Consider the following 25,410-nt stretch of genomic DNA (forward strand, 5'->3'; position numbering starts at 1 on the left):
CACACGCCTAATTAAAGGCATTTCACCAGCCGCCCCATGTGTTCCTGTCCTGATGCCTGATGATTAAAACTTGAAGCCCACTGCGATTAATCTCCTTTGGCCAGTCATTCTTTCACCAAAATGTACACACTACGTAGGGAATATCTTTAAAAGTTTTAAAAATTCAGCATCCTGCGTATTTCATATTTACAGCAAATAAAAACTGCAATCCCAGGCCCCTCCCTCTACCTACCTTCATTCTATACATTACCATCACTCTTTCTGAACAGGGATCAGAGTCATCAGCAAAGGCACCTCCTGCTTAAATTATTCATGCTCCTTGGCCCAGCACTGCCCAGGACTGGCAGTAGGAGGAGGTCCTCCCACAGCAGGCCTTCCTCAGGCCGTGTCTGCTTGGGTACATGTGTGGGTACAGAGGTGTTTACATCTCGCTGTTGTTGGCTGGGGGGTCTCGGAAGGCCCTGAGGCTTACTTTGCATACATTCCCAGGGCCACTTGCTCTGAGGTTTCATAAATTACAGGCAGCACGCACATCCAGGGACTGCTAAGAGGCCGGGAGCAGAGCGCTTCTGACAAATGCAGCCCGGAGAAACAATGTCTCCCTTCAAGTGGAACCGCTAGTGAAGTCAGCCAGTACAGACCGGCGGCGGAGACAATGCTGGGCAGGTCATTAACTGGCCTGGGTCAGAGCAGACTGCGGTGAGATCACCCACCTTTCTACAAGCCCCATTTTAGCTGCTGAGTTTATACGAATAAAACCCGTAATTTTCTAATGGCTGAACTAGGAATGTGTTCTAAAATAGCGAACTGTCTGCAAAGCCTGCAGAAGACACATGGGGAATTCACAAAGATGCTTTTCTGCAGTCTGTTGTTCAAGTGTGCACACAGCTCTGCGAGAGCTACAAACCTATTACGTGGAAAACAATCAACCACATAAACACGGGCAGTAGACTTTTGAGGTTGGTTTTTTTTTCCTAAGCAAGGTAGTTACTGTGGCATTAGGTTCTCCTCTCCCTCTCCCTCTCCCCCCTCCCCTCTGCCAAAAAGACTGAGTTAGTTGTTAACTGCACAAAGAAGTTAACATTTAACCCTAAGGCTGGGACTGCCTGCGTGTCTAATCTCCCCTCCCCCTTCTCGTTATAGAGAAAATGGCTTCAGGAAAAAAATCTTACTAATTATGGCTGATTTGGGGTGAGATCTGACGGCATCCGTTTCCTACTGCATTCACAGCCATAGAGAACATCTCACCACAGCCCCACCCCACCCCACCCACCGCTTCACACACTCTCCAGAGGGGACGCTCCTGGATCTGTGACTAGCCCACCCTCAAATCCCCAATATCGCCACCCACGATGAACTGTTGTCACCCCTTCCTCGAAATGAATTTTCTAGGTTTCTGCTTTGTATTCCAAATTTAAAGTCACTGCCCCCCTCATCCTCTAGGTAGCACTGTTTTATGCATATTTTATCAAGTTATTGATCAGGTCTACTGCCTACAGCTTTATGTTACCTCCCCCTGAACTAGCAGGTAGACAAGGATAGAGACTATGCCTCATCTGGCCACGGGCCTCATGCCCACTCCCAACCCCCTAGTCCAGGCCACAGCTTCCTGCAGAAGACAGGCAATCACCAATGTCCATGTTCAGGAGATGGCCACCCATGCTTCAGTACAAGCAGATGAGCAGAGGCCAAAGGGAGAATGGGGTTTTATTATTTAAAGTGCAATGAAAAAGAAAAGTGAAACGGGACGCTGGCTGAGAAGCCCGGGGGTGGGGGTGGGGTGGGGGGATGGGGGGGGCAGGCCCTTCCAGTCATCCCAGCCATTTCTAACCTCACTGTGGCCCTCGCTCCCCACAAGCACACCCCACACCTCCGGAACCCACAGCTCCCCACCAATGCTGCACTTTCCAAAGTGTTGGGCTCATCACCTTTTCTGTGAAGCCCTTTGTGGAAACAGGCATGAAGCAACCCTCCCTGGCCCCTTCCCTTTCTTAGCATAGGACCCACGAGGGATGGAAAGGCGTTAACTAGCTGGCAGCATATGAACACGTTTGTTATAATCATGTAACTTCTATCGATAATAGGGATTCATTTATGTGTTAAAAATAAGAGCTGATATTAACGGAAGGCTTGCTTGGTGGCTCTCAATTTCAACTAATTCTACAGCTCCGAATATTATCATCCCATTTCCAGGAGGAGAAAACCCAAGGCTCAGAGAGCTCAGTACTTGCTAGGAGTGAGGATCTGAAGCTCTCTCGGCTATCCGAGGGATGCTATTGCTCTGATAAAACACCGTGACCAAAAGGAATTTGGGGAGGAAAGGGTTTATTTGGCTTACATTTCCACATCACAGTCCATCATTGAAGGAAGTCAGGACAGGAATTCAAACAGGGCAGGAACCTGGAGTCAGGAGCTGATGCAGTGGCCAGGGATGGGTGTGGCTTACTGACTTGCTCCCCAAGGTTTGCTCAGCCTGCTTTCTTATAGACTCCAGGACCACCAGCCCAGGGGTGGCACTACCCACACTGGGCTGCACCCTCTGCCATCAGTCACTAATTAGGAAAATGCCCTCTAGGCCTGCCTACAGCCTCATCTGGAGGCATTTATTGGTTGAGGTTCCCTCCTCTCAGACAACTTTAGTTTGTGTCAAATGACATAAAACTAGCCAATCCAGGAGTCAAGTAAGGCCAAGTGAAAAATGCACAAAAAATGTGTGTAAGCTCTGACACACGTGAACAAGCACCTCCATGTGGGCAGGGCAGAAGGTGGTGAGAAACCCAGTTTCTCTGAGATAGACCAGACACCTCAACCTTCAGCAACTCAGCTTCTATGTATAGCAGCAGACAGAGAGCATCTAAATCTACTCAGGAGTGGGAGCATCTACTGTGGGAGGTCCACAGACAGACAGATTAACACAAGCATAACCTCTACAGAACATGTCGTGTCTAGCACGCGATCTCTCCTACTTTGGGGGATTTCTGATGCATAATGCCCCGTTTTTTTTTTCTTTTCATTCACCCACTTATGCAGAACCCAACTGCCTGGTGTCAGTGGTGAAATAAATCAAGAGGATTGTAGTATAAAATGATGATTAGCAAAATAGGATTTTTAAAAAGGTTGTTGGGGTACTAAAGGGAAGAGGTGGTGGTGGGTGGTGGTGGATGATTGAGTGGTAGTGGTGGTGTGGAGTTGAGGTGGTGGTGGGGGACTGGTGATTTTGGTGGTGGTTTTGTTGTTGTTGGTGGTGGTGGTGGTGGTGGCGGCGGTGCGGCGGCGGCGGCGGCAGTGGCAGCGGCGGCGATGAAGATATTTAGAACGACACATGAAAATACACATCTGTCTTCATCCACAGAAAAGACTTACTGACTTATATTCCTTCAGTAGTCTTGAGTGCACACAACATACAGCAATGTACAAACATCTATGCCTCACACACACAGCCCTGCGTGAACAAAGTGAGTGTACCAAGCATAGGAAGAAGTAAACAGAAAATACCATTAACTGAACAACTTCCCATGCAAACCTGACCTTTCATGACGCTACCTGAAAACACTACACATATGGCTAGCTAAAAGGTCTTTTTTAAGGATCTTCCTCAGTAGCCTCTATTTTCATCTTGCAGACCAACAACTACATAACAGTAAGAGTCGAGTCTGACCAGTCAGCGACTGTCCCCCAGGCCAAAAGCAGCATTATCTGCTTTCACCATCCAGTTAAAACCCTACCATGAGGAGGACAGAAGTGTGGGTCCAAGGGTGGGCAGCCTTGGCAGTACAGAGGCCAGAAGATCTTGCCACAGCAAAGTCAGTGAGTCCAACTTGATCTGTGGCTATGTTACTGAATGAATTTGGCTGAATCACTTCAAGCAGCTTGGTGACATCATATAACAAACTAGGTAGCTCTGGAAAACCCCAATGTGCCCAACAAATTATAATTTCCCTTCATCCCTGCAGTTCACATCTGAAAACCTTAAACTCTCATAACTTAAAAAAAAAACTACCTTTAAACCAGAATTAGTGATAAAAAACAATTACAAAAATTTCCCTATGAGAAACAGATGTATCCCTGTTCCCACTAGACTCTGAATTCCAAATCTAATGTACCAGGAAGAAAGATTAGATATAACGTGTACAACTTCTTTGTTTTACAGACATTAAAACTCAAATCCACAGAGGTAAAGTGACTCCTTGGCCAAATAATTAATAGCAGAGTCAGCCCATGCACAGAAACCCAAATTCCCTGGCATCCAAGTAAACCTGTTTTCTTGTTCTAGATCCTGCTACCTTTATCGGTTGCTAATTAAGAGTGAGGCTTTTAATTAAGAGTGAGACTTGCTGGGCGGTGGTGGCGCACGCCTTTAATCCCAGCACTTGGGAGGCAGAGCCAGGTGGATCTCTGTGAGTTCGAGGCCAGCCTGGGCTACCAAGTGAGCTCCAGGAAAGGCACAAAGCTACGCAGAGAAACCCTGTCTCGAAAAACCAAAAAAAAAAAAAAAAAAAAAAAAAAGAGTGAGGCTTACTGGGGCAAACACTCCCGGGGCATTTAAAATTATCCTTCACAGGCTGGGTGGTGGTGGCGCACACCTTTAATCCCAGCACTTGGGAGGCAGAGCCAGGCGGATCTCTGAGTTTGAGGCCAGCCTGGTCTACAGAGCAAGATCCAGGATAGGCACCAAAACTACACAGAGAAACCGTGTCTTGAAAACAAACAAAAATCCTTCACCATCAAAACAGTGAAGAGAGCAGACAGTAGAATCTACCTACCGAGCAGTGGGTTTAGAAGTGTCCGTGAGAGGTAGAGAGCTAGCAGAGGCAGGGCCTGAGCAGGGAGGAGGGGATGGGACAAGAGAAATAATGAAATAACAGAGACCCCTACATTACAGCTGTGCCTAAAGATCAACCTATTTAAGAGGATGCGTGAGATCTGAACAGTGTCCCAGAAAGATTTCTCTCTCCGACTTCTGTCTTCAAACTCAGAGAATTCAAAAGCTTTGACTCCCACAGATCAGACAAGTGTTTGCCTCTGTGGAGGCAGAGAGAACTGAAACCGCTTTGCTTCAACATTTTACAAAAGGGGATCCAGGGTGAATTTGCTCCTGTGTTCTTAACCTGAAGTTGGAGTAGAACCGTGATTAACCACAGGCTTCAGCAGAACAGGGCAGGGTTACTTCTCTGCCAAATGGAAATGTGCCATCGAGCCAACATCGAGGTTACTCGGGAACAGCAAGCCCCTTGCTAAGAAGAGGAGAAAAGGTTTCATTTGAGCATATCAAACTTGACAGCATAATTTTTTTTAAGAGATTTCCATCTCAAAGGAAGTTTACAAGCAGTGGGCGAGGCTAGAGGGCTCTTATTTCCTGGCATCATAAGAATTGCGGAACAATCGTCCAATTAGCAGTTACAGACGGAGGGAATTCCTCTGCATTGTGGACTTACTTTCTTTGTCTTTGCTCTAAAGAAAAGCTCTGCCTTCAGGAGTCTGGAATAATGCAAGTGCTCCTCACTGTGTCAATGAGTTTGGATGGAGCCCCCTGGCACAGAGACCTCATCTGGTAATGAAGCATGAGAAGCAACTGTCCCTAGTTAACCTGCTCTTACACTCCAGCATGCACAACTCTGGTAGAGACAGAAAATGGGCATTTGGGGTAAAGACACTCAATGCACTTTAAGACAGATGCTTGCTCATAGGCCTAGAAAACTTAGAAATAGGACATAACATTCAATTCTGTTCAACAAGTATTTAAGAGATGCCCAGTTTACATGGGTCTTATATGAAACACAACAAAACCCAAGAGCTTGAAACCCTCACAAAGCCTTGTATCTCACCCAGTCAACCAACAAGTAACACAGATTTCTCCACAGCCATTGGAACCTCCAAGAGTGACATTTAGGAAGCTGGTGAAACCGTTCCTCATGTATCCCTCAACCATAAAGGACACACCAGCTCTGAGAACGCAGAAATGCAGCTCAACCACAGAAAGAACTTTCTAGAAATCAGAAGGGAATGAGGACTCTGTGCAATATAGAGCTCATCTTTGGAAGAAATCAAGATAGGACTGCTGCTAAAGATACAAGAATGTAGGATGAAGGAGAGGGAGCTGTCTAGAGCTGTCTTAAAGCAATAACCTATTGCCTTCTGGGGCTCTTGGGATCGAATGAGCTCTGTGGAGTCCTCCAGGACACTGGAGTCAGATGTTAGCTACAGCTGCCACTTGAAGGCTGGATTTGATCAAAAGTCACTGACTTCCACCTGCGAAGGATGCTAGCTGTTAGCACTGGGTTCATTTGGGGCCATGAGTGGGAGCACATGGCCATGGCACATGACTTGGGCTTCTCATACCATAGTGGCAGATTCCAAGAGCTACAAAGCAGAACCTCTCACATCAGTTAAGAACCATGCCTAAGGGGCTTCAGAGATGGTTGAGGTGGGAAGAGTAAATGAGAGATGGCTTGGGGGTGGGGGGTGAATGTAAAGTGCTTGATGAACTAACATTTAGATCTGATCTCAGAGTCCCAGCACCCATCTAAAAACTGGCTGTGGCAGCCTTCACCTGTTAACCCTAGAGCTGAGAAAGCAGAGACCTGCAGAGGCTGGGGGACTCAATGGACAGCCAGTCTAGCTGAAATCCTGGTTTCTGACTCTGTGAGAAATCCTGCTTCAACAAGTGAAGTAGAGAATAACAGTGGAAGATACCTAATGCTCCCGTTTGTCCTCCACAGATGTAAGAAAGGATGAGTATGCCCACCTGCATGTACAACCCCCTACACTAAATATATTTTAAGAGAGAGAGAGAGGCCACAACAGACACAGACACGTCTGCTTTGTTACAGGCCACACCAGTCTCAAGACACACCTCCATTCAGAAGGCTCGAGACACAGACTCTTTTTCCTGGCCATGGAGTAACAGCCACACACCAGAAAACTTACAGGAAATGAGAGCTATGGCATCAGACGACACTGGCAAACACAATCCCAGGAAAATAGAGAGTAAAACATTACAAACAAAATACAAAACAACTACACAGAGATGTATTTGAATTTTCACTTCATTTAGGATGCACAGAGGTAAATATTATTACCATAAAAAAGTTATGGTGGCTTAATCAGAGTGACACAATAAAAAAGCCAACAGGAGAGTAGGAGACAATTACCGTTCTACACATAAAGCATTTAAAGATGGTACATGAAGAAGTTTTTGTAAATCAAAACTAATAACAAGCATTTTTGGACTTAAATAGCTCCAAAAAGAAGGACCCAATAGATGAGACAAAAATAGACAACATTCTGCCAGCAGGTTGAGCTGACAGAGTAATGTGTGATATAAACCTTTCGGGAAGGAACTTCTCAGCATGATAAAGGGTACTTAGAATATTCATTTGACTCCGTAATCTACCCTGAAGAAATAATCCAAGGTTTAGACCATCACTTAAGTGCTACTTAAGAGGACATAATTTTAATTTTTAAAAGCCCTTGATTAAATAAACTGTAGTTTAAGTATAATACATGTGATAACAATTCTTTTGAACTTAAAAATATGTATTTTCAAAGAACACTAAAGTACACGGGGAAGCTCATAACACATTAAGAGTAAAATCACAATACATACACATAAATCTCTAGCCTAAACTATTAATGACTGATATCTCCACATCTATGAGTTTTAACAGGTCACTTTATTTTATTCTATGTTCAGTATTTAAAATCTTTCACAGCAAAAATGCAGACACTTTTTTTTTTAAGGCAAATGCTATTTAAAGAAAGAAATAATGTAATGTCAGGTAAAGACTAACAAGGTCACATGCTAGCAAGTTAGTGCCAAAAGATAAAAAGCCAGAGAATAAGCACAGTCCTGCGACCAGTGACCTGGGAGTCACTGACCCATTACACTGCCCGTTCATCAGCAGCCAGTCACTTTCCCAGGCTCATGCCCCAGCCAGGGCATAGATTCCTATGCACTTGTCCAGTACAGTAACTTCACTCTCTTTCTGCTCCCCAGCTCAGTAATTCACCCATTTGTTTTCAGTGCTGAGCTGAAAACGCTTCTGCCTCATAGGCCTTTATATTCTGTTCCATTGTTGCTGCTGATGATTTGTTTTTGAGGTGGAGTCTCACTCACTACACAGCCCAATCTGACCTGCAATTCACTAGGCAGCCCAGCCTGGCCTGAATATCTCAGTCCTCCTACGTGAGGGCTGGAATTATACTTACTTCCCACAATGCCCTGTTTTCATGGGCTTTTCAAATACAGTAGGCAGTGGAGAAATCCTACACAGAAGACATTATCCACCAGCAGTCTGTTACCCAGAACTTGCCTCTGCCTCAGCCATAATACCTGCTGTCCCTTCAGAAGGTCCCCCCATGCCCTGCCTCTCAAAGCACGCTGGACAGACTGTAAAAACACAGACCTGACTATTGGGACTCCCAACAAAGCGTCTGACCCAGTGGATGAGGTGCAAGCTAAGCATTTATATCTACTAGTTCCCAAATGGATAAGCCCTTTGGGACTCTCTACTTTGAAAACCACCATTTCAGATCATTATTGCCTATTACTCAACATTAGAAATATACTATTTTGCTTCTTGTTTTTATTATATATGTATTTCCCACATATGGAAGTCAGAGAACAATTTGCTGGAGTCAGTTCATTCCTTCAACCATTGGGTTTCCAGAGAGGAAACTTGGGTCATCAGGCTGGTCAGCAAACGCCTTCGCCCCCTGGGCCATCTCATCAGACTCAGATCTTTTATTAACATGTGTAATCATGCATAGCCCAAAATCTCAGAATCTACCATTCCAGTTTAAGATGGGGCAGTACATTAAACATCAAGTCCAACTAGGCACAGCGGCACATACCTATAATCTCAGCACTAGGGAAGCTGAGGCAGGAGGATGGCATGTCACAGACCAGCTGGTTTACTAGGCCCTATTTCAAAAGAATAAATCAATAAAAACACAAGCCTAGTACCATGCTCAAGCCTCCCTTCACTCTTCCCTTCTCCCACAGGAGGAAACAAATGGTTCCCAACATTCCCACAGAAACAGAGTCCTTCTCTCTTCTCTCCCCATTCTTTAATCTAGTCTCGGTCCTTCCCAGTGCAATGCCCCCCCCCCGCCCCCGCGCGCCATTCCTAGCCGCTGTGGCCTCTCAATATATTAAGTAGCATATGAAGTCGTCCACCTCAAAAACAGGTGAGGTGAACTCAGTAGAGGGAGGTATCTTGGGTAATCATGAGATGTCTTTCTTTTTTAGTAGCACTGTTCCTCGTGAATAAGAGGAAGGAGATGCTGAAACGCACAAGCTTTATCATTTCACTGAGGACAAGGAGCAAGTGCCTGTTGTGTAAGAGTCCTGGCTTAGGTACAGTGAAATGGGAAGCAAAAATGGATCATTTGTGAGGTGACTGGAACACAGGTGCTTCAAGAGCAAGCAGATCATATGGCTGAAGTAAGTTCAGCCCTGAATTGTATGTCCCTAAAACCTTCAGCCCACTGGGAATGATCGGAAATACCTTCTTCTGAGCTTCGCTTAATGTCCTTGTTAAGAATAGCCCTGTGCACTGCAGAGAGTCTGTTTCCTTTAGACTGGATATGACCGTGGCAATCTTGAAAGAAAGCTGCTGATCACTGTCATGAAGCCCTCGTGGGAACATGCTCATTAACAAGAACGCAGGGGGGCTGAAGAAGCCCACAAACCTTCTCCAGGAGACCCTCCCTAGAGCCCTCTCCTCACCCATCATGATGGAAGGAAACAGTTCACTGGAAGCAGGAGCACCCTAGTCCCTGCAGCAGCTCCTCAGGTGCCCGGAGGACTTTTCAATGCTGCCGCTCTTTACCGTCACCCATCCTGTGGATGCCATTCTTCAGTGGCTGAGTCTTCCATAAGCTGACAAACTTCCCGGTGGCCTAACCTCTGAGTCACGCATGATCGGGTAAGGAACCTCAACACATTCGCCAGTTCATCAAACTGGATTTGGACAGAATCCTTGCTTTGCTTTCCCTATTAGGGTAAACAGACATTTCTTTATGTCTTCCTAAGAAAACTCCTGTGATGGTTTCCAAAAATGCCCTTATCTATGAGGAAGGCCTGGATACCTTAGAAAAGAACAGACACACTCTTTAGCAAAGAAAAATAACAGACATTGTCTGAGACGAGAGGCTGGAGATATGGTTCAGTGGTAAAGAGCACGTGCTGCTGCTATGGAAGACTCAATTTCAGTTCCTAGCATCCACATGGGATGGCACACAACCACCACATGGAACTCCAGTTCTAGAGGGAATCTGATGCCACCTTCTGGCCTCTGCAGTCACCCACACATACCCACATAAACACATACACATGCATATGAACAAAATTTGTAAAGTATGTGAGACCAACCACATCTCTATTACATGGTCAGGAGTCCACCGAAGAAGGTCCTGCAAACCACCATTCTCTGCTTTCGCTTCTACACTCTCCCAGAGCAGTTCAGAGTTTGGTGTCAGAGCCAACAGCATCAGCAGCATCAGGCAGTCTACCAGACATGCAAATTCTCAGGCCTACCCCAAACCTCCTAAACCAGGGACCGTGAAGATGGAGAATCATGTTGGTATCTGCAAGTCCTTGGAAACTACTGATGCACAGCCAAGCTTGCAGAACTGTGCTCAGCCATCTGTTACCGCGCCTGCTCCTCTGCCACGGGTACCTACTACAGGTCTTCATGCCTTGTCGGAGCTCTTCATCTGTACATGAATCCTTTTAGAAAAGTACCTCCAGGATTACAATCCACTTGCTAAAAAGTAGAGCTGCAGAACCTGTCGAGAGCAAGCACCTATACCTAGGACACTGACTGACTGCAGTGCTAAATGTCAACGTCAACTGCTCTGTTTATTTAAGTTGCCTGCTTCACAAACCGGCATGGCTTGCTGTCAAAGCAGGACTTGATTTTGCATACCTTCTAACATTCTCAGAGTTATTTTTGTATGCAACTGAAAAGAGTCCACATGAAAATCCCTGTTGAACAAGAAAACATTCACATCAGGTCTTTTAGCATCCTTCATCTCTCTTTGGGACAGCGGATAAGGGGAAGTAGGAATACGAATATTTTTAGAACCAGGCAGTGATTTATCACTGAATGAAACAGCATAGAAACTTAAAGTGTGTGGAAATAATACATTGATGTTACTCGTCTTTACCAAATTATAACCTATAAACCCCACAGAGCTTGACTTAAAGATCCTCTCCATATTTCCAGGATCTGAATGGTTGTTTCTTCCTGTAGTGAATGCAATACAGAGACTTTACCATTGCTTCCCCAAAGCTTATATAAGGAGCATGTTATCAAAGATGTCAGTGTAAGCAGGCACGATTGATAAGCACACAGCCCACATCACATATGTATTCTGGGAGCCTTTATCCGCAGTTAATTAGTTTAGCTATTGCTTTCATGGTTCATTTAGACACCTCATGCTTCATTAAGTATCAATAAATTTTATCCTCAAAAAAAGAAGAACGTTTTCAGTAGAAACATGACTGTCTCTCCAAGTGATAATCTTGTTAATGGGTGTGTATATTGCAAGTGTGTCTATCAGGACTGACAAAACCCAACTGCCATGGTTGCAGTACCCTGAAGTAATATGCAAATTGTATTCTATAGTTTAACATGCATGCCTCATCCACACATATTTTCTTACAGTAGAGGGGAAAAAAGCCTTTCTTTTCTCTTCCAAAAACGATGCATCTTTTAAGCTTCTATTTTTATTTTGTCAAGAATGCCTACTTATGTTTCATAAGCTCCTTTTCTCCATTACATTCTAAATTCCTTCTTATTGGAAAGACAAACTTTAAGCAACTTTCCGCAGCATGACAGACTGTTTCCAATAATCACGTGTTCTTTGCTTTTTCAATCTGTCCAAAGAGGGCAGGGGTCAGGTACTGGGCTCTGACCACCCACCCTACCAGAGAGTTATCTGGACTGATGACTGAATTCCAGGGGCAGGTGTGTCTGACCAGGGAGGTCAGGAGCAATGAGAAAGAGCGTTAACCACAGGGACAGGACCTTCTGCTTCTCCTGCCTCCTGGGCCATTCATTCGTCCATTCTGTGAGGATACCTTTAACCTGCTTATGTGCCAAATCTATCACTTAGTTCCTTGTCCCATGACTCACGCTTTCCCTACAGAACATTAGTCCTTCAGTCATTCATTCTTCCATCCATTCATTCACTGACAAATGTACTGCTGAGGATAAAGGTCTCTCCTCTGCCATTTCCATACCGTATAGTACAGAGGGATTGCTCGCCAAAGCAGGTAAATGGACAAATGAGAGAGATCATCTCAAACAAAGGTAAGTCCCATAAAAGAAATGTTGCACGGAGGGGGGATGATTGCATGGCAGGTAAAAGTTGTGGTTCATAAGCTGAGCTGAAAATAGCGAGGGGAAAAATAGCTGTGAAAGAACTTAAGGGAGGAGGGCAGAGTCACAAGAATAGAAAATAGCTAAGTGTAACGACCATAAAGTCGAAGTCACTTGGCGAAGTGAACAGGGAGCCCCTAAGATGGAAGGTACTCAGAAGTGGGAGCATTGGTGCTGGATAAATCTGCCTGACTCAACTCTACAGACTAGTCGTACAGCAAGCTGGTGTCTCGCTGGAATTCCTATCTCTAGTCCACAGTCCCATACCTAGTATACAGTCCACCATGTGGGTTCAATGGAGCCCAGTGGAGCATCTACCAAAGCAGTGGACGACAGACCCACAGCAGACACTCCTATCATTTTGTATAATTTCTTACTTTTCTCAGTCCCCTGGTGCACTTTATTCTTTCTACACAGTGGTTAACTCACCAGAGCCCCGCACATGCTGGAGAAGGCTTTTACATCTATTTTCACACCAGAGATAGTGAATTGTGCTATGAGGGTGTCCATGTGGTTTCACTGATCCTCTGAGTGGTCAGCAGTGAAATATATTTAGGAGGCAAGGAGTAGGCGCTCAGTACAGAAGCAGAAAGGGTTGCCAAAGGAAGCTCAGAGTTGCTTTCTCTGGCCTTCATGTTTATTTAAAAAGTACTTCAACTCAGCCACTGGTGAATAACCAAAAATGAACACTAATATCCATAGTCAAGTTATCATTGTCATCATCACCACCATCAACTCTCTAAACACAAAGTAATATAAATGAACGCTCACAGTGAACGTTATTATCATGACGGATGATGAGAAAGAGAAAAAAGGGACAGCCTGTTACAAATACTTTAATTTCCACGCTAAAACACATTTCAGTGCTTCCAAATTTGGCCTATCTGTTTTGCCTGTGGTAGATAAGAGGCAAATTTTGAATAATGGATGAATGATGCCTGGTTTCATTTCCTCTAAATAACTTTGGGTGATGATGAAGACCTCACCAGGTTGGCTCTGACAGGCCTCAAGACCACCTCACCAGGTTGGCTCTGACAGGCTTCGAGACCATAAATCTACAAAGCCAGAGTGACTACATTGGATATGTGTGGGAAACACAAGCTTGCTGGGTTTATGCACACCAGTAAAAATTCCAAAGGGGTCTGATGCCAGGAAAATGCCTTATTTTGTCAGAAAGTACATCTCCCACACAGCAGCAGGTCTGGCATAGCTTGAGCCACATGTTAAAAACAAAGCAAAGTGACATGCGATACGGGCCTCACTGCCTGATGACAGAATTCACGAGCTGTCTTCACTCTGAGCTTTCCTGGAACACACTGAGTCCACAGAGCCCAAGTCTGCTTGACGGTTGTGTCTTATTATCTATGACTGTTGCTTTCTGCAAAGCCCTTACCTCTTAGGTGGCTGAAACTCATTTCTTATTAGGATTTCAAGATCTATCCCCATTTGCAAATAAAAGTCTAAACTTCTAAGGAATATGGTACTTCCCAGTCTCCTATAGAGCTAAGTTAATATTCACAGATAGCTATTTTTTTTTCTGGGATCACGCAGATGCTGTCACAAGCATATTTAAATCAAATGACAAGTAAGGCAGTGAATGGGTCTTTCTCCTTACAGTCACTGTGTAGATAATGCTTCAGTATCTCTATTGGTAATCCTTGTTACTCACAGTATACTCATTTTATGAAAATCAAATATTAAAAGACTGTAAGTCTATCTTTCATCAAATTCTGTCTTGTCCATTCCAAACACTTTTTTCTGAGCCTACACCAAGTAAAATGAGCGTTTACATGCCCCAGAACAAGGAACCACAATGGCACTGGACACCCCTCCACCCCTTCCCTTTGTTTTTCCTGATGTTTACTTGTCTTTCTCCTTGTCATCCAACCCCGACTAAAGCCAGGTCTCTTCCTTGCTGTGGTAAGTGTTCTGGGGCCAGCTTACCCAGCGTCGCACAGAGCAGGCAACTGTGAGCACAGAGCTCTATTCCCTCGGAGTTCCAGAATCCCTCAGTCAATGTGTCTGCTGGTCATTTTCTCTCTGAAGGCTCTAAGGGGGATCCTTGTTGCCTCACCCTGGCGTCCAGAGATTGCTGGCAGGCTTGCTCACCCCTTCCCTCACATTTCCCCAGTGTCCCCCTCTGTCACCACGTCAGCCCCCATTCTGTGTCTTCTGCATTCATGTGGTATTCTCATTTATGTGCCTGGGTCCAAACCTCCCTCCTTTTTACAATAAGAACCATCACTATATTAAGTCACATCCCAATCCAGCGTGATTTTATCTTTTAACATTAACAATGTTACAAAGACCCTTTGAAAATGAAATCACATTCTGAAATTTTAGGTACGAACCTTTAGGTGGTAGGACACTATTGGTCAATCAACCTAAATACAACCACATCATTTCAATGCCACCTTTTCCAAGGCCTCTGAAAAACATTTTCAAGTGAAATAACCAAGAAAAAACACTGAGGAAAAAATAAATAATGAAGTAAACAAACAGGAAACCCATCAGAGCTTAATCATTTCGGACTGAACTGTTCTCACCCGTTACACCAATCACCCAAATGTTCAGTCATGCAAACACATTTATGCAGTCATATCAAGATATTTAACTAATCTCCTCTCTGGATCCAGCTCCCTAAATAGAGACCCTCTACCCAACGATCACCACCCAGATGGGGTTAGTGTAATTTACCGGGTCACGCCAATGTTATTTACCAGGTCGGAATGGACCACGAAATACAGCAAAGCCCACTCTAAGAGTTTTACTGGGGGGAGGGGAGATAGGAAAGATGGGGCGGGTGCAGCTGAACTGCTGAAGAGACATGTACAAAAGGGGAAGAGGAAGGGGTGGAGTCTGCCCTTAAAGATCACCTTGAGTATGCGTATAGGGGCTTGCGTATAGGGACTTATGAAGCCATGCCACGCATGCGCAATAGATTTGCGTGCAAAGGCTGCACACAGATTAAGTAGGACGTAAGGCCCTGGAGTGATTAAGTATTTTGCCTGAATGCTGACAGGCATGCATGGCCATGGGACTCCAGAAGTTGACAGGGTGTTGGGAATGATAACAGATGTGAGCAACACCTGTGCACCACGTAGGAGAGTCTGCACACGCAATGCCATTATCCTCATGAGAAAAGGAAAGACACTAAGTCCTAAAATAAAAAGCATTTCTCTCTGAGTCATATAGGGGGCTAATGTGTGAACACAGATATGCTTAGATCTTGGATCTGAAGCTGCTGTGGCATTTCAGGAGCACCCAAGTGTGTGTGTGTGTGTGTGTGTGTGTGTGTGTGTGTGTGTGTGTGCGCGCACGCGCGCGCACACGCGCTCGCGCACACCTCAAAAGGCATTTCATTTACCCATTTTTTCACTCAGTTATATGTTAGAACTGGAAAATGTCTTAGCTGTCATCCAAACAGACAAGCTTATTTCATAAATGAACATGCCAGAAATGATGAGTGATTTAGCCCATGACAGGAAGAAGCGGACAGCAATCTGGGGGTAAAGCACCAAGTCTTGGGCTTCTCCTTCCACTTGGTAGCAGCTGACCTCCCTAACATCCTTTCTACCTTCACAGTTAAGCCGTGCTCCACAGCCAGCATGGTAAGACAGCACAGACTGAGGACGCTGAATGTCGGCTGCGTAGATTCAAGCCTAGGTCTATCACTAACACAGTGAGCCAGCCATGGAGGAGCTTGTTTGGCCTCCGTGTTCTACATGAAGACAGTAGAATCGGTCAACTCCTCAGTGGCATCAACACAGTGTCGAGCGAGGGTCTCATGGCACTGTTGAAAACAATGAATGAAGTATTCCCAGAACAGACACTCTCAGTATGTTAGTTTGTAGTGATTTTTTATTGAGATTAGTAATAATAATAATATAATTAATAATAATAAATGCATAAAAATATGAAGAGAACAAATGAGTGACTTCCGTGGTTTGCATCACCATCCATGTCTGGGAGCCTTATTAGGTGCAAATCTTCGATCAGTTCTACAATAGGATAGCAATTTCCTGGCCCTTCATACTAATTAAATTTAACCTTATTTCATAATCTTCTTTACATTCATCTAATCCTCATGTCTTCCTCTAAATACAAATGCACAAAGCTCTACTTTCTGGTTTTCATTTCCCTGAGTGTGTGAGTTCACATTTAACTGCCTTCTTCAAATGATAGTGGGTCATTTAGTGTCCTGAAAAGCCAGGGATGTTATTGCAGCCTAACTGGGACAAATCCTTGTTCTTGTCTCGTGCGTCTTATCATCCTGAGTCTCAGGAAGGCAACCCTGGGAAAATTATACAAACAGCCCCAAATATTTGAAATCAGTATTGTGCTCACATGCTTAGGCCTCTCTGAAAGCTCAGAGCATTTCTCTTTCAGTTTTATTCTTTCATTAGCCCAAGGCTTGCTAATTAATTGGAATTTTCCAGAGCTTTTGTTGTTGTGACAAAGGCAAACAATGCGGAAGCTCATTTCTTCATGTTAAAGAGGGCCCTTCTCCCCTCCAAGAGTGCGGCAGACAGGGGATAAGAGGGGGGATTAAGTCGACTTTGAAAGGGTCAGACTTTGGGAGTTCCTGGCCCCTCTCCCCTACCACAGCTGTCTTCATCTTCTCCAATACTGATTTATGAGAAGTGACATCTTAACCATGGTGTTTATTCCTCCAAGAGAGAGGCTGCTTCTCAGGCATTATGTGTGATCTAAAATTAGATGGCAAAGAACATCCTATGAGCAAGGAACAAATAATATTGGGAAGCAAAAAATGTTGTACAAAGTGAAAGGCTTATTCGAAAACACCAAAAAAAAAAAAAAATTTATGGATAAGAGAAGGGGGTAAAACCCAGATGAACACTTCCAAGCAAAGCAAAGCCCGGGCTTAAAAGAAACAAAGAGATGCTGTATCCTGACAAAAATAGCACTGTTTAAACCAAAGATAGCCGAGCAGCTGGAAACTAGGGGCGTGAAGGGGGATTCACTCCAAATTTTGAGCTGGTTTCCTTTTTAGCCCATCACTGTAGCTGGATGTAGTTGGTTCGTGGAACGTAGAGAAACTGCCATGGGATTGTTTGACTCATACTGTAAGAGCGTGTCCTTCCTTCATCACCGTCTTTACAGACACGGAATGGAGGCTGGAGGACCCTCTAACATGGCCTGTTAGCTCTTTCCAACATCATCTCGTCAGCGTTCTTTTGACAAAAACACGTCCTTGAATGCCCAAAGGGGAGAAGATGCCATCTGTCTTTGTAGACATCGTGTTATTTTCCATAGGGGGGTGGGTGGGTTCTTAGTTGTTTACAGGTAAATGTTATTTAAAAAAAAAAAAAAAAACATGTCTTCAGTATTCAGCTCTATACTTCTGACACAGAGCTAGGATTTATCACAGAAGAATCACAAAGGCCTCTAAAGAACCTCTACCTCCACTTGGTCACCAAGGGACTACCTGGTCCTGAATGAGTGAACTGTAAACTGTTGCTGGAGGGCTTCTCTCCAGGTTCCCCAAGCCCCGCAGTCCCACAATCCACTTATAAAATAATCACTCAGACACTTATATTACTTATAAACTGTATGGCCATGGCAGGCTTCTTGCTAATTGTTCTTTTATCTTAAATTAACCCATTTCTATAAATCTATACTTTGCCACGTGGCTGGTGGCTTACCGGCATCTTTACATCTTCTTATCCTGGCGGTAGCTGCAGTGTCTCTCCCCGCTTCTTCCTGTTTCCCCAATTCTCCTCTCTCTTTGTCCCGCCTATACTTCCTGCCTGGTCACTGGCCATCAGTGTTTTATTTACATAGAGTAATATCCACAGCACTTCCCCTTTTCTTCTTTTTTTAAAAAGGAAGGTTTTAACTTTAACATAGTAAAATTACATATAACAAAACAATTATCAAGCAAGAATTACAGTTACAATATTAAAGAAGATGTCCTATCTATCTTATATTTGTGAGTTTAAGGTTTTATATCTAACTTATCTTTTATCATAACTGAGGAAATTATAACTATCTAGTCTTTAACCACATCAAAGACCTGAGAAGGAAGATAATGGTACCTGAGAAATGGTAGATGGATGCAAGCAACTTTCAGGAATCTTGCAAGAGTAGACCAAGACAGCTGGCAGCCTGGACAGTCACCTAATGTTTCTCAGCATTATTGGTGCATTCAAATTGGCTACAGGCCTAGAGTATCTGACAGACCATTTTCAGAAGCAGGAATTCTGAAAGACCATCTTACCCTGTCTTGGCAGAGTACAGTGGTCGCTTTCCTTGTGTCCCGCTTGTCCAGAAAGGACAGCATTGCATTCGTACTGTCAGCCGTCAAGGCAAGGGCAGTTCTTTGCCCAGTAGGCCATTTTGTTCCAAGAAGACAAACTTCCAAATGGAAATGTCTTAGAAGCCCAACATTCTCTCGGGATCAAATTGGTGCAGCCAGGAGCAATTGTGTCTCATGTCAACAGAATTCTAAGTTATTTAAATGCCATATTCTCTAGGTCTATGAAGTGTTTGAAGATTACCTATCTATCTGAAATATATCTATGTATACCTAGAAGACTTAACTAACATGGTTACAAATATGATTATCATAAATGACTAATTATTAACCTATTTTTAATTACCCATTACAATTTTAAATGAGTTACATAAACATAATACCTCAAACAAGAATAGAAATATATATACAGTATAACAAAATTAACTTCAAGTTTGTATCAATAAACTAAAATTTATACCAATGTAAAACATTTTAAGCATAAACTAAAATCTATACCAATGTAAAACATTTTAAACAAGTTGTTCTTTAAAAGTAGGTTGATTAATCTATCCTTTTATCTTATCATCTCTATATCCTCCTATATATCTATATCATATCCCCTTTTCTTTTTTAGAAAGAGATCACATTTATAATCAACCTGTTTTAAATAAAAATATTGGTTTTTCTCTGTCCCACACCAGAGGGCTCTTCTGATTTGGGACACAAGAATCTCTTCACCATTTTTTTTTTTTTAAAGCAATATGTCTGGGTTTAGAGGGGGAGTGAGCCAATTCCACCTCTAAAGCCAGCTTGGTATATTTGGGAATTTGGGCGTAGCATCTCTTACTACTTCCTGCTGGAGGAGGGCGCTGTATCTTATGGGGACGCAAAGAAAACTTTAGGCCTATGGGGTAGTCCGTGAGGCTGTATTGTGTGAACCAGTTGCCTTGAAACCGCTCTGGATGTTGGATCATCTGGGCCATGGTGTCATCGGAGACATTTCAGGGGGTCTTGACTGGTGAAACCTGATGTATCTTAATATGGAACAAATCCATAGCCTCTGGCTTTCTGTGGAAACAAAAGCAGAACCTCTTTTCCAAAGCAACATATCCTTAAATCCAAATTTTGAAGTCAAGTTACCTTTAAAATATGCATATTGGTTTAATTCAATATCTTTTTTGATCAAATGTTTTTTTGCAGTTAAAAATCCCAAAGACAACACAATCCAGATTGTCTGTGTAATATTCATCTTTACATGGCTTTTTACATTAATTATTTTTGTCTCTTTCAAGCCTACGTATATTTTACACACATTGTAAACGATGTTATCTGAATCAGTCTTTTTGTGAGCCTATTGCTTTAAACTGCATCCTTCTAAGCCTGAAACAGCGCTGTGGCTGCTGGCTCCGCCCACTTCAGCTTCCCAACATGGCAGTGGTACGTTTTCCGCCAGCTCTGGGAGTCATCAAGTCTCAGAAATAGTGGGACTAAGCTTTTATCAAAGCAGCATGTAGCCCAGAAACCTTTTTTTAAAAAAAATACTAGTAAAGACTAAATCTACTACACAGCATAATGTGCCTCTGGCAGACCCCTCATTCCCGTCATACTGCCGGTCAAACGCACACGCCAGGAACCCGCCAGTGTTCAAACCTGCGTTTTGCAGCGTCTAGCTGCCCGTATGAGACAAGAAGCAGGAACCTGTTTTTGGCTCTGTTTAGAATTGGTTATTAAATATTCTCAGGTTTAAGGTGGAAACTCGAGCCGTTGGGCGCCATTTGTTGCTGGAGGGCTTCTCTCCAGGTTCCCCAAGCCCCGCAGTCCCACAATCCACTTATAAAATAATCACTCAGACACTTATATTACTTATAAACTGTATGGCCATGGCAGGCTTCTTGCTAATTGTTCTTTTATCTTAAATTAACCCATTTCTATAAATCTATACTTTGCCACGTGGCTGGTGGCTTACCGGCATCTTTACATCTTCTTATCCTGGCGGTAGCTGCAGTGTCTCTCCCCGCTTCTTCCTGTTTCCCCAATTCTCCTCTCTCTTTGTCCCGCCTATACTTCCTGCCTGGTCACTGGCCATCAGTGTTTTATTTACATAGAGTAATATCCACAGCAGTAAACCACCTACACAAACATCTAAACAGAACTACAGACAGGTAGATGGAAAAGAAAGCCAGGAAGAGGGTCTTGAATTTGGCTCTGGGAGTATCAGTAAGTAGAGAGTGTTCAGTGGAAGTAGACTGCTCAGGGATCTGGGGACAAGGACAGGGTTGGAAATCAGAATCACCAGTGTTTAGAGAGGTAAACAGATAGGGATTTACAACAGACCAGGAGGAAGCGGGGAAAGGTGCGAGTACATGCTGAGGGAGTGGTCTGGGAGTCTGGAGCAAGCAAGGTGGAAGGGACTACACAATATCTAAATTACTGTTTACCTGACCTGGATGTCCCCAGAAGCACAGAACTGTGTGAATGTCAAATTTTCTCTCTGGAAAATGGGGAAAACGACAATTGCTCTAAAGGAAAGTGCCTGACACTATACTATAGTTTAAATCTTAACTATTCCTCCAAAGGACCATTTGTTGAAGTCATGGTCCCAGCCTATGGCACTGCTGGGTGACAGAGGAGCCTTTAAGAGAGGGGTCAAGGGGAAGTAAATTAGGTTATGAGGAGCACACCCTTGAAGGGTATTATGGGACGCTAAACTGTTCTTCTGTATCTCATTCACTTTGAGTATGGGGTAAAGGCTCCCTCTGCTTCCTGCTCACATCATAATACTCTTCCTCATCACAGACCCAAAAGTACTGGAGCCGACAGGCATGAACTGAAACCTCCAAGTGAGGACCATAAATTTTTCTTCTTTTGAAGTTACCACCTCAGGTGTTCTGTTACCATGATGGAGCACTAGCGTACAGTGTCTGTGCAACTGTGAATCATGAAAACTGTTTGAAATGAATGTTACATTTATTATGAAACAATAAAATTACAAAGAGGTATGTGGAGTTAAAAGCATCTCAGAGTTTCCTAGAACTTCTATGATACACTGAAGAATATAAAATGAAGTTTCCAATAAAGGAGATTCTGGGGACATCTTTAAAAGTCTAAGAGAGACTTCATGATGAGGACAACAGAGACCTTGGGATGGATGGTCTGTACCATAAGAAGAAAAGTGTGCTGCTGGGTCACCTAAGAGGCTTAAGTAAGCGTGAAGACCAGACCATGGAAATAAGCTGCTGTGTCAATGACAGAGGAAGTCAGTGCTGGGGTTTGAACACATGGTCCGGCATAACTGCTAGCCAATGGCACATGCTGAGAAAGATCCCTTCGCCTTCTAAGACTTCAGCTTTGTAGATTCCCTAAAAACCATTAATGTCCCTTCCAGTTTGGGTTTCCACTACCTTATCATTTCACTTAAGGGTTGTGCCTTACAAATTAAAGCAGTAATTTGTCAATAACGTTAGTAAATAATGTCTTCAGCCTCATGCAGTCTCAGAATAGAACAGGGAACTCGGCTTTCTGCCATTTCATTGAGGAGACACACTGTACAGTCAGATATACCTTCCCACCACTTCTCTTTCCTCTTCTATTGGCCCTGATATAAAAGTCACTAGGAAGAAACACGCTAAACAACCAAATCAATTCAAAAACTGAAACTGAATCCTTCTCATAGAGGAAGACCAAATACGGACAAAGGAAAAACATACACCTAACACTGAGTGATGGGAAAATGTAACACCTCACTGATTTAAGAAGGGAAACTGGGAGTACAGTCACAGGCTGAGAAAACGCACAGAGAGTAAAGAACTTGCTGACAAGCATGAGTTTGGATTCCCAAGTAAAAGCTGGGTCCAGTGTTCTGTGTCTGTAATGGCTGCTATGGGGCATCAAATCCCAGGAACAGACTGCACAGCCATTCCAGCGCAAATGTTGAGTTCACTGAGAGACCCTGTCTCCAAAAAACAAGCTGGAGAGCAATGGAAGAAAACACCTGATATCAATCTCTGGCTTACGCATATACACATACAGATGAGCCCACCTACCTACACACGCGCGTGCCACACACACACACACACACACACACACACACACACACACTGTGTGCTATGAACTAATATACATAGGACCAGTAGGATCAGAAAAGATAAGAGAGCTCACCTAAGGAACTTACTGTACCACCAAAAGAAATGACTCCCACAGAGATCAAGTGAACTGTTCAAGGGCAGAGGGTTCCTGGCAATGCTGGAGTAGGAGCTCATGTGTGGTGACTCAGCCCAGTGCAAATTCCATAGAATTATATCTCTGACTGGTCACAGTCCAGACTGTGACAATTCATGGTAAGAGCTTCTGTTTGGGAGGCAGTTAGTAAAAACCAATATCACTGTACTCTTCAGCAATGTCTGGATGCCCCATCTTCCATGAAGGCTGAGAAGTCAACAGAATTGCAAGTAAATGCACTGACTGTTACTACGTGCCAGACACTCTGCTGAGTGGCCACACATGTTCTCACATGGGCCTCACAACCATGAGTCTAGCCGGGTCTAGACTACCTTGGCAGGAGTCTGGTGCATGGCAGACTACAGCTGCAGTTGAGGTGCCCAAAATACACTTGCTGAATAAATGTAAGATGCTCCTGGCATGTAGGTGAAGTAAGGGCCAGAGAGATAATATAATTTATTCAAGGAGCTCGTGTCACTGGTGAAAGGGACAGCCTCGGGATTTGACCCTGGGACTGTGGTATCATTACTGATGAATGTACTTCTACTGCCTGAGTTTCTTTTGTATTCCTCCAGCACCAATAAAAGTGCTTTCTTGTTTGCTTGTTTCCTAACACAGAGGCTGGCTCTTTTTTTCTTCTTCTTCTTTTTTTAATCTCTCCTGTTTCTATAGCATCTTGTCATGTTTCCTTGAGTGTTTCCTCTGTCAAAGCATTTTCTTTAAGATGCATTTTTGGTCTGGCCAAGCATTATGAGAAGGTTGGTTCAGATGAGAACATACGACTGGTCAGAGCCAGGAACAGCACACAGAAGGCACATATGGGCTCTAAGAAGAGATAATGTAACTGGAATGGTTAGACATAGTCTTTCTTTACACTCCTTAGAGCAAAGGTTTTCACTGGAACCCTCCACAAGGAACTCCTCCTCTGTTCTCTCTCTCCTCTCTCCCCAAATACAGACACAAGTAACTAATGCTTCATACTAACTCTATTGTAAATGACTGTCTAAAGCATATCCAAAAATAAGGCATTTTTTGAATAATACATATAAGGCAAGTTATGTCTTTCAGATATTTTTGACTTGAGGCTGTTAACTGGACTCTATTTGTTCCATCCAAGAAAGCCCAAAGAGATGAATAATGATCCAAAGCAGACTACCCTTGAGTGGTTCTGTATATTACATGCAAAGAAATGTTCCCACAACAAAGTCACTAAATGAATGTCACTATGCCTGAATAGAGGAATAAAATTGAATTGTGATAAAAGCAAGTTGTTTAAAGGATCTTTAGTTCGTGTCTACCAAATTATCCTGAACATTATGTGCTGAACAAAGGCTCTGATACTCATATTATTAAGTAATAGAAACATTTTGAGAAATAAGCCAACATTTTCCTGTAGAAAAGATTTATGTATCGTTTTCTGTTTTTATGAGTGTTGTAATTGTCCTCCAAACCTTTGAACAATGCCAACTTCTTTTTCAAGTTGAACATTCTGTAGTATTATGTTCTCTTTAATGCCGGAGGCCACATTGGGATTCCTACAATAAATGAAATGATGAGCTACATGAACATGGGCAGAAGCCTAGCCACCTGGTTAGGCCTACATACTGAAAAATCACATTAGCTAATCTACCCTCTGTGTTAGACAGCCAGAACATGCAGTTGCAAGTCAGAGTATCAGTGTAGGACAATGCATGTGATGAACTAAAAGTCACACAAAGCAGCACTTGGCATTATTTTTCTGGATAGGGACAAAGATCATCGCTACCATCTTCAACAAGCAAGAAGAGAGAGTTGAGTCTCCCATCTCTTCATTTCAGGAGTCTCCAATGTCAGCTAACTTCTACACACATGTTCTGCTGATTCCCAACATTCACAACTGGGAGAGGTTCTCTTAATTTTAAAGTCATAAATGAGACTTTGCCTGGAGGACACAAGGAAAGCATTATGAATGATAACAGGAATTGCATTTTGTGTTCACTGACCTTTAAAAAAAAAAAAAAGAACTACCATCACTACTAGTCCCAGGTTCTAGGAGTTACTACACGAATTTGAAAGCCAGGAGTTTACTGAGGCTTTCAGAGAATGTTGTGGCATGGTGTCATCAGGCATGAGGTCTCAGGGTCTGGTTTTAACTTAGTGAGGTGGAAACAATGTCAGAGAGTGAGTTAAAGATCAGGGTGGTAGTGGCACAGCTGTCACTTACATAGTCTGTGACTGTAAAGACTGAACGGGGGACAAGATTGAGACCACTGAAGTCTGCACGTTACAAAATGCTGCACATTGGTGCCATGTTCTTGGTTCTGTAATTGTGGTGTGCTCACATAAGAGAACATCCTCTCTTCCTTTAGAGCCACTAAACTATACCGGAGTAAAGGAGTGTGGTGTATGTAACTTACTCCCAATAGTTCAGAAAAGACAAAAGGATGATGGGAAAAAATATTGTAAAAGTATTTGAACAATCTGCATAACAAATAAAAGAGAATTTTTGTACTAGTCATGTGACTTTTCTACCAAGTCTGAAATTATATCAAAACAAAGATAAAA

General features: G+C 43.4%; 1 protein-coding gene across 6 annotated transcripts in view; it reads right to left on the reverse strand.

Moving 5' to 3' along the window:
• Glis3 (GLIS family zinc finger 3) overlaps positions 1-25,410 on the reverse strand; it is a 447,159-nt gene that overhangs the window by 312,858 nt on the left and 108,891 nt on the right. The window contains exon 1 of one of the 6 annotated variants that reach the window (XM_016005978.3): positions 233-929. The exons of the other annotated variants lie outside the window; for them this stretch is intronic. The gene's annotated coding sequence lies outside the window, so the exon portion shown is untranslated. Of the gene's footprint in view, positions 1-232; positions 930-25,410 lie in introns of those variants that run through there. 6 annotated transcript variants of the gene reach the window in all.

The sequence above is a fragment of the Peromyscus maniculatus genome, chromosome 1 (assembly GCF_049852395.1).
Source record: "Peromyscus maniculatus bairdii isolate BWxNUB_F1_BW_parent chromosome 1, HU_Pman_BW_mat_3.1, whole genome shotgun sequence".
Classification (NCBI taxonomy): Eukaryota; Metazoa; Chordata; class Mammalia; order Rodentia; family Cricetidae; genus Peromyscus; species Peromyscus maniculatus.